At 40.2% G+C, this 8,995-nt stretch overlaps 2 non-coding genes across 2 annotated transcripts; both read right to left on the bottom strand.

Moving 5' to 3' along the window:
- Positions 1-8,450: 8,450 nt before the first annotated feature.
- On the bottom strand, positions 8,451-8,520 carry LOC122894739. The gene has a single exon (XR_006381811.1). It is a non-coding gene; the product is annotated as a small nucleolar RNA U2-30 (small nucleolar RNA).
- A 188-nt stretch (positions 8,521-8,708) lies between these two features.
- On the bottom strand, positions 8,709-8,787 carry LOC122894740. Its single transcript, XR_006381812.1, has one exon. It is a non-coding gene; the product is annotated as a small nucleolar RNA U2-19 (small nucleolar RNA).
- Positions 8,788-8,995: the final 208 nt, after the last annotated feature.

Genomic DNA, 8,995 nt, shown 5'->3' with positions numbered 1-8,995 from the left:
TGTTTGGTCATCCATGGCTTTCTCCAACCTAGCTATTGCCTGGATAATTGTTAGCCTGAATTCTCTTTCCGACATATTGTCTATGTTGATAGCCGTTAGCTCTGTTGCAGAAGGTCCATCCTCTGTATTTTTCTTCTGTTGGGCATTCCTCCTCCTAGTCATTTTGGTGGGAGAAGACTGAACAGATGTAGCTGGATGTATCAACTCTGGTGCAGTCAATGTGCACCCTGGAACACTTCTGAGCAATCAGGATTCCCCACCCAAATGAGAGACAAAAGAAAAGTAAAAGAGAAAAAGAAAAAGAAAAACAAAAAAGAAAAAAGAGAGAGAGAGAGAGAGACAGGAAAGAAAGGGAAGATGAAAGAGAAGGTTCAGCCCAGATGGGCCCCAAGGTAAGATTTATGAAGTAGACAAACAAAAAGAGATAAAAAGACTGATACAATTATATGGCAAGAGAAAAAAGGGAAAAAAATATATATATATGCAAATAAAGAAAGAACCTCGTCAAAAAGAACCACAAGTGTAAAATTTATATGCTATCAGGACAAACACAAAAAACACAGAAACACTGGTGGAAGAAGATGGGAGAGTTCTTATAAATTCTCAGTGTGTGCGAGGAAGGTTGTTTTGATTCTTCCTGGATGTATCTTGATGTCTTTGTTAAAGGACTCAACTTTCCTAAGATAAAGGGGATTAAAAATTGGTTTACCTATAGGGGTAGTATTGATTGGGAAAAGGGGATTACTTTGAAGTTAACTCTATATGAATATTAGAGGATAAAAATAAAAAGGAATATACTAGACTAAACTAAACTAAAATTTTTTTTAAAAAGGGAACTCAAAAAATAAAAATGCAAAAGAAAAACATAGGTGTATGTATCAAAAAGTTCAGGTTAGAAAGGTATTATGGAATTTGATGTACTGTACAGCTCGCTGTGATGGTAAGTAGGTTAAAAAAATTACTTATGTGTAAAAAAAAAAATAAAAAAAATATGAACCGGAATAGTGGAAACGAGTGAACAATACAAGTTTTCCTATGAAGTAGTGGTGGTTCTCTTGTAGTCCTTTTTTTTTTTTTTTCTTTCTTGGTTTGTTTTCTGGGGGAGGGGCCTGCCACGTGGGTTGGCAGTCAATGATGTTTCCTGAGATGAGTCCCCCCGCCCCCCTCAAGGGGGTGGGCTCTGGGGAAACTGGTTTTTTTCAGGCTTTTGTTCTCTGGCAGTTTTTTTGCTTGTTCACTTTTTCCCCTCTCACCTTGACCGCCTTTGATGGTTTTTGTAGTATTAGAAGAAATCAAACTGCACCCTGATCTCGGTCTCAGAGAGAAGCCTCAGTCTGGGTGCAGAAGCTGAATAAATCCCCCCTTGGCTGCTGGCAGCTCAGGTTCCAAGGTGCAGACCCTGGGGGTGCAGGATCTTTTGCTCGTCCCCAAAGCCAAGGCAGTGGCGGCTGTCCGGGAGCTCCTGACCGCCAGAGAGGTTCCAAGCAGCGATCACACACTGAGATTTTGCCGCCGGCCCCGGGCTGGGAGTGCCCGGCTTGCGCGCACCTCTTTTCAGAGGCGGCTATGGGTTGGGCGCGCGTCTGGGGCACTGAGAACGGGGCGCGGGTCGGTGAGCCCCAGGCTGGGCTTTTGTGCGCCTCTGTCCAGGGAAGAGTTTTGTGCGGGCGAGCGGCTTAGGCTTTGAAACAATGGCGCGGGTCAAGGAGCGCCGGCCGGGCCTCAGTAATTCAGGGGAGAGTGAGGGACGTGCGCGCGTATCTCAAGCTTTGTGGTAGGGCTAGCTCGCGTTCTGCAGACCGGCACAGCTCCCATCCCCTCACAGGAGCCGGAACCCACGCGCTCTGGGGCGCGCTGGTGGCTTAGGGACCAGGAGCGGTTTCTCCGCCGCACTCTCTCTGCCTCAGCGCGGGGGAGGCCGTCTGGGACCGGGGACTTAGCCCCTGTCCCTAGCCGCCCCGATTCCCACAACCCCCCCCCCCCCCGCAATCCTTTGCTTTTTTTGGAGTGCTTTCAACCAGTCTCCAAGTTAATGCTGGTCCCCAGACGCAGGGCACTCTCGCTCGTATTGGGGTATTTCCCACCGGTCGCCACTGGTGGCTCCCTCCCCCTTTTGTTTATCTTCCGATATCAGTCCGCAGTTCCCATTCCGTTTTACCTGCTCACTGGCGTCTTCTGCCCCTGTAGAGATCCAGACGTGTATAATTCTGATCTCAGGCTGATTTCATGGGTGATCGGAGTTCTTTGGTAGGTAATCAGCTCACTTTGGGGTACTGGCTGAAAAGATGCCTCTTCCTACTACCCCACCATCTTGTCCCCCCCCCCCTTGTCCTTTTTCCCAGAGGGGTATCTCCATGATTGCTGCCTCTCTGGCACACCAAAAAGAGCAAATAACCTCCTCGTTATGTGCCTTAGGCACTCTTCAGATTGCTGTTTCCATGCTGTATGTCACAGGCTGTTTTCCCTGCCTTCTCTCCAAGAGCAGCCCAATGCCTGAGTCTCTCCCAGAGCCAAGCATGCTAACCTTGACAACTCTAGGCTTTAACCATGACCAGTTGCACAAAATTCAGCCCCTCTCACTTTCCAAACCAATTGCTGTGGGGAACCATCTTCCCCATGCATGCCCCTGTGTATTAATCTGTCTCGTCCCGCTTCTCCACAAGAGTGGCTCCCTCCCCATCACAGCAGCCATGATCCATTTCGCCCCAGACTATCTCCGTATTTCCTACCTCTTCTCTACCTTTACTTGTGAGGTTTGTTGTGCCAGTCTTCAGGTTGATTTCTAGGGTGTTTAGGATGATTTGGTAGTTATCCAGTTGTATTTGTGAGACAAGGTGAACCTAGGGTCTTCCTACTCTACTGCCATCTTTCCTCAACCCTCTATTGCTGACTGACAGTACACAAGGGTCCCCATGTCTCCACATCCTCACCAATACATGTTATCTTTTTTTTTTTTAATAATAACCATTCTAACAGGTTGAGAGGGTAACTCATTATGATTTTTATTTGTATTTCCCTGATGTTTAGTGATATTGAGTACCTTTTTATGTGTATATTGGCCATCTATATGTCTTTTTTTAGCAAAATGTCTATTCTTCTGATCATTTTTTTAAAAAGATTTTATTTATTTATTTATTTATTTGACACTCAGAGAGAGCACACACAAACAGGGGAAGTGGCAGGCAGAGGGAGAGGGAGAAGCAGGCTCCGTGCAGAGCAGGGGAAGCCCAATATGGGACTCAATCACAGGCCTCCAGAGTCATGACCTAAGCCAAAGGCAGTGGCCTAACAAACTGAGCCACCTAGGTGCCCCTTTCTGATCATTTTTAATCAGATTGTTTTTTTGCTATCAATTGTATGAATTCTTTTTTTTAGAAGATTTTATTTGAGAGAGAGAGAGAGAGACATAGATAGATTATGAGCAGGGGGGAAGGGTAGAGGAAGAAACAGACTCTGCTGAGCAGAGAGGCCAATGTAGGACTTGATCTCAGGACCCTGGGATCATGACCTGAGCGGAAGGCAGATGCTTAACCAATTGAGCCACCCAGGCACCTAAGTTTACTTATCTTGGATATTAGCCCTTGACTAAACATATGATTTGCAAATATCTACTTCCATTCAGGAGGTTGTCCTTTTATTTTGTTGATAGATTTTTTTTTTCCTGTGCAAAATCTTCTTAGTTTGATGTAGTTCCAGTTGTTTATTTTTGCTTTTGTTGCCTTTGCTTCTGGTGTCAAATCAAAAGAAAAAAATAAATCATTGCAAAGACTGATGTCAAGGAGCTTCCCCTTTATGTTTTATTATAGGACTTTTCTGGTTTCAGGTCTTACATTCAAGTTTTTAATTCATTGTGAGTGGATTTTTGTGAATGGTAAAAATAGTGGTCGGGTTTCATTTTTTGCATGGGGTTACCTAAGTTTTCCAGCATCATGTGTTGAAGAGACTATCTTTTTCTCATTATATATTCTTGGCTCCTTTGTCATAAGTTGGCTGTGTATGCATGGGTATATTTCTGGGCTCTTTGTTCTGTTCCATATTTTTATGTCAATACCATACTGTTTTGATTAGTATAATTTTGTAATATAGTTTGAAATCAGGAGTTGTGATGCCTACAGCTTTGTTTCTCTTTCTCAAGGTTCCTTTAGCTATTTGGGATATTTTGTGGTTCCATTACAAATTTTAGAATTCTTTGTTTTATTTCTGTGAAAAATGCCCTTGGACGTTTGTTAGGGATGGCATTGAATCTGTAGATTACTTTGGGTAAAAGAGATGTTTTAACAATATTAATTCTTCCAGTCCATGAGCATGGAGTACCTTTCCATTTATTGTGACTTCTTCATTTTATTTCATCAATGTCTTATGGTTTCCAGTGTATGTCTTTTACCTCCTTAGTTAAATATATTCCTAGGTATTTTATTTCTTCAAAGCAATTGTAAATAGAACTTTAGTTTTAATTTCTCTTTTAGATAGTTTGTTACTAATGTATAGAAACACAATTGGTTTTTTTTCCAATTTATTTATTTTCAGAAAAACATTATTCATTATTTTTTCGCCACACCCAGTGCTCCATGCAAGCCGTGCCCTCTATAATACCCACCACCTGGTACCCCCACCTCCCACCCCCCCGCCACTTCAAACCCCTCAGACTGTTTTTCAGAGTCCATAGCACAATTGGTTTTTGTACATTGATTTGGTATCCCGCAACTTTACTGAATTTGTTTATTCTAAGATTTTTGGTGAAATTTTTAGGGTTTTCTATATATAGTATCTTGCCATCTATATACAGAGACAGTTTATGTCTTTGTTTTTGATTTGGATGCCCTTTATTACTTTGTTTTGTGTAATTGCCCTAGTTAACTCCCAGTACTATTTCTTAAAGATTTTTATTTATTCATTCATTCAGTCATTCATTCATTCATTTTAGAGAGAGAGGAGAGCAAGAACAGGGGAGGAACAGAAGCTTATTTTGTGGTCTAACATCTGATCTATCCTGGAGATTGTTCCATATGTGCTTAAGAAAAATGTGTATTCTGCTTTTAAATGGAATATTATGTAAATGTTTGTCAAGCCCACCTGGTTTAACATGTTATGTCCAATGTTTCTTTATTGATTTTCTGCCTGGATGATCTATCCAATGATGACAATTAAGTATTAAAGTCCCCTACTATTCTTGTATTGTTGTTTATTTCTCCCTTTAGGTCTAGTAATACTTGCTTTGTATATTTAGGTGTTTCTAGGTTGGGTACATGTAAATTTACAAATGTTATATCATCTTATTGGATTGACCCCTTTATCATTATATAGTGAACTTCTTTGTCTCTTGTAATAGGTTTGCCTTAAAGTCCATTTTTTCTGATATAAGTAGAGCTACTTCAGCTTTAATTTGGTTTCCATTTGCATGAACTATCTTTTCCCATTCCCTTAGTCTGTGTGTGTCCTTAAAGTTGAAGTGAGTCCCTTATAGGCAGCATATTGTTGGGTCATATATTTTTTTAAAAAATCTATTCAGAAGGGGCGGGGGGTGGGAGGTTGGGGGAACCAGGTGGTGGGTATTGGAGAGGGCACGGATTGCATAAAGCACTGGGTGTGGTGCAAAAACAATGAATACTGTTACACTGAAAATAAAACTTTTAAAAAAATCTATTCAGCCACTCTGTATCTTTTGATTGGAGAATTTAATCCATTTACATTTTTAAAAGATTTATTTATTTATTTTAGAGAGCAAGGGCACAGGGAAGAGGACAAGGTAGAGAGAGAATCTCAAGCAGGCTCCCCACTGAGCACAGAGCCCAATGCGGGACTCAATATCATTACCCCGAGATCATTACCTGAGCCAGAACCAAGAGTCAGACATTTAGCCGACTGATCCACCCAGGCACCCCTAATCTATTTATATTTAAAGTAATTATTGATAAGTATGGGCTTACTGACATTTTGTTCATTGTTTTCTAGTTCCTTTTTCTTTTGCTTTCTTCCTTTGTGATTGGATAATTTTCTATAGTGGTGTACTTAGATTTTTTTCTTTATCTTTTCTGTATCTAGTATAGATTTTCCTTTTTGATTACAGTAAGGTTTACATAAAGCATCTTATATTTGTAACAGTCTATTTCAAGTTGTTAACAACTAAAGTCCAAACTCATTCTAAAGCTCTACATTTTTACTGCCCCACCCCTGTTTTATGTTTTTGATTTAACAATTTACATCTTTTTATCTGTGTATCCATTAGCAAATTATTGTAGTTACAGCTATTTTTTTACTACTTTTATCTTTTAACCATCACACTAGATTATTGGTAGTTTAATCACCTACCACCATTGCAGCATTAGATTATTCTGAATTTAACTATGTATTTACCTTTACCAGTGAAATTTATACTGTCATATGTTTTCCCATTACTAATTAGTCTCTTTTCATTTCATCTTAAAGAAATTCCTTTAACATTTCTTTTAAGTTCAGTGTAGTGGTGCTAAACTCCAGTTTTTGCTTGTCTGGAAAATTCCTTTTTTTTTTTTTTTTAAGATTATTTATTGGGATACCTGGGTGGCTCAGTTGGTTAAGCAGCTGACTTTGGCTCAGATCATAATCCCAAGGTTCTGGGTTGGAGTCTGTGTTGGGTTCCTTGCTTCATGGGGAGCCTGCTTTTCCCTCTGCCTGCTTCTCCCCCTGCTTGTGCTCTCTCTCTCACTTTCTCTGACAAGTAAACAGAATCTTTAAAAGAAAATTTATTTATTTGAGAGAGAAAGAATATATCATGATACTCCTTTCTGACCCACAAGGTTTTTCTTGAAAAAAATCTGATAGTCTTTTTTTTTTTTTTTTAATTTTAGAGAGAGAGAGTGAGAGAGCCCGAGTGAAAGGGGTAGAGGGAGAAGGAGAGAGACTCTCAAGCAGAGTCCGCACTGAATGCAGAACCTGGTTCGGGGCTTGATTTCACAACCCTGAGATCACAACCTGAACTGAAACCAAGAGTCAGACACTTAACTGACTGTATCACCCAGGTGCCCTTTTATTGGTCATTTTCTGGGGGCTTTCTTATACATAACAAGTTTTCTCCTGCTATTTTTTTTAATTCTCTCCTTGTCTTTAACTTTTGATAACTTAATTATAGTTTGTCTTGGTGTGGGTCTTTTTGGATTCATCTTCTTTGGAATTTTCTGAATCTGGATGTCTGTATCCTTCCAAGGTTAGGAAAGTTTTCAGCCATTATTTCTTTAAAAAAAAATCTCTGCCCCTTTATCTTTCTTCTCCTTCTGGGACCCCTAAAATGTAAATATTGGGCCTCTTGATGTTGTCCCATTAATCCCTTGAGCTATCTTTCTTCTTTTTCATTTTTTTCTCTTTTTGTTCCTCTTGGAGGAACTGCTCTGTTCCTGAATTCTCCTACCCTGTCTTAGAGTTTGATGATTTTCTTATACTTCCTCTGCTGTTAAAACCTTTTGTTGAGTGTCTTAATTTAATTATTGAATTTTTCAGCTCTGTTATTTCTATTTGGTATTTTCTTTTTTTCCCCCTCTCTTTTTTTAGAAGATTTTATTTATTTATTTGACAGAGAGAGACAGTGAGAGGAAACACAAGCAGTGGGGGATTTGGAGAGGGAGAGGCAGGCTTCCCGCTAAGGAGGGAGCTCAGTGCAGGGCTTGATCCCCAAACCCTGGGATCATGACCTGAGATGAAGATGAAGGCAGATGCTTAGAGCCACCAAGGCACCTGTGTTTGGTATTTTCCTATGTTTTCTGTCTCTTTGATGTAATTCTCACTTTATTAATGCATTGTTTTCCTGACCTCAGCAAGCATCTTTATGACCATTTTTTTTTTTTTAACTCTGTCAGGTAAATCACTTCTATTTCATTAAGGTCTTTTTCTGAGGTTTTATCTTGTTCTTTTATTTGGAACATGTTCCTCCATTCAGTTTTCTTGACTCTGTTGACTTGCATTAGATAAAACAGTGAGCTTTCTCATTCTTGAAGGAATAGTCTCATTTAGGTGATGAACCTTATTATTCAGTCCTGAGCTCCTCATGGTTTACTCTCAAAGCTTTGTGATTGTCCACATGGTCTTTTATGTTCTTACTGACTTCCAGTAATTGAGGGTGTGCCTGTATTTGTCAGTGTCCCAAAGGGAAGGATCTCAGTCAGCACTAAATGCAGACTAATTAGAAGCCACACACTCAGGGAACGTTTTCCTTTCTTTTTAAAAATTTTTTTCTAGGGGGCCTATATGGCTCAGAGGGTTAAGCCTCTGCCTTCGGTTCAGGTCGTGATCTCAGGTCCTGGGATCGAGTCCCGTGTCAGGTTCTCTGCTCAGTGGGGACCCTGCTTCCCTCTCTCTCTCTCTCTCTCTGTCTGCCTCTCTGCCTACTTGTGATCTCTCTCTCTGTGTCAAATAAATAAATAAATAAAATCTTTAAAACAAAAAAAAATCAAAAAAAAATTTTTTTAATAAAAAAATTTTAGTCTCAGATAAAGTATAGAAACCCTCATAGTTATAAAAGTGTGTAATAAAACCTTTTAATCACTGATCAGAACTGATTAGTCTTTCATACACATACATTACTCCTTGCCATATCTCATTCATCCATCAACAAGTTCTCACTTATCCATGGTCACCTTTATACACACACACACACACACACACACACACGTGCACACACATGCACACACATTGCTAACTCTAGACATAAGCCCTTATTGTTTTAATTTAATTTTCCTTCTCAGAACTACAAAAATTGTGCATCAGGTAGCCTGGAAGGCCTCTGATGCTTAGATCTGGATGTTTTCATCCTTGATCCACTTCCTTTTAAATCGAGCATAAAGATTTTGTTCACTTGTCAGAGAGAGTGAGAGAGAGAGCACACACAGGGAGAGCAGCAGACAGAAGCATGTAAATATACTTCCTTCAATGGAAGACTGGAAGATGTGTATTTCTGTGTGTTGCCTCTGCACATCCAACCCTGGGGGGGGTAGGCAGTTAAGAACTGTTTGTTTGCTACCATCCC

Source organism: Neovison vison, chromosome 13, assembly GCF_020171115.1.
Source record: "Neovison vison isolate M4711 chromosome 13, ASM_NN_V1, whole genome shotgun sequence".
Classification (NCBI taxonomy): Eukaryota; Metazoa; Chordata; class Mammalia; order Carnivora; family Mustelidae; genus Neogale; species Neogale vison.
Note: the sequence above shows the minus strand (reverse complement) of the source record. Positions and strands in the feature narration are given on the sequence as shown.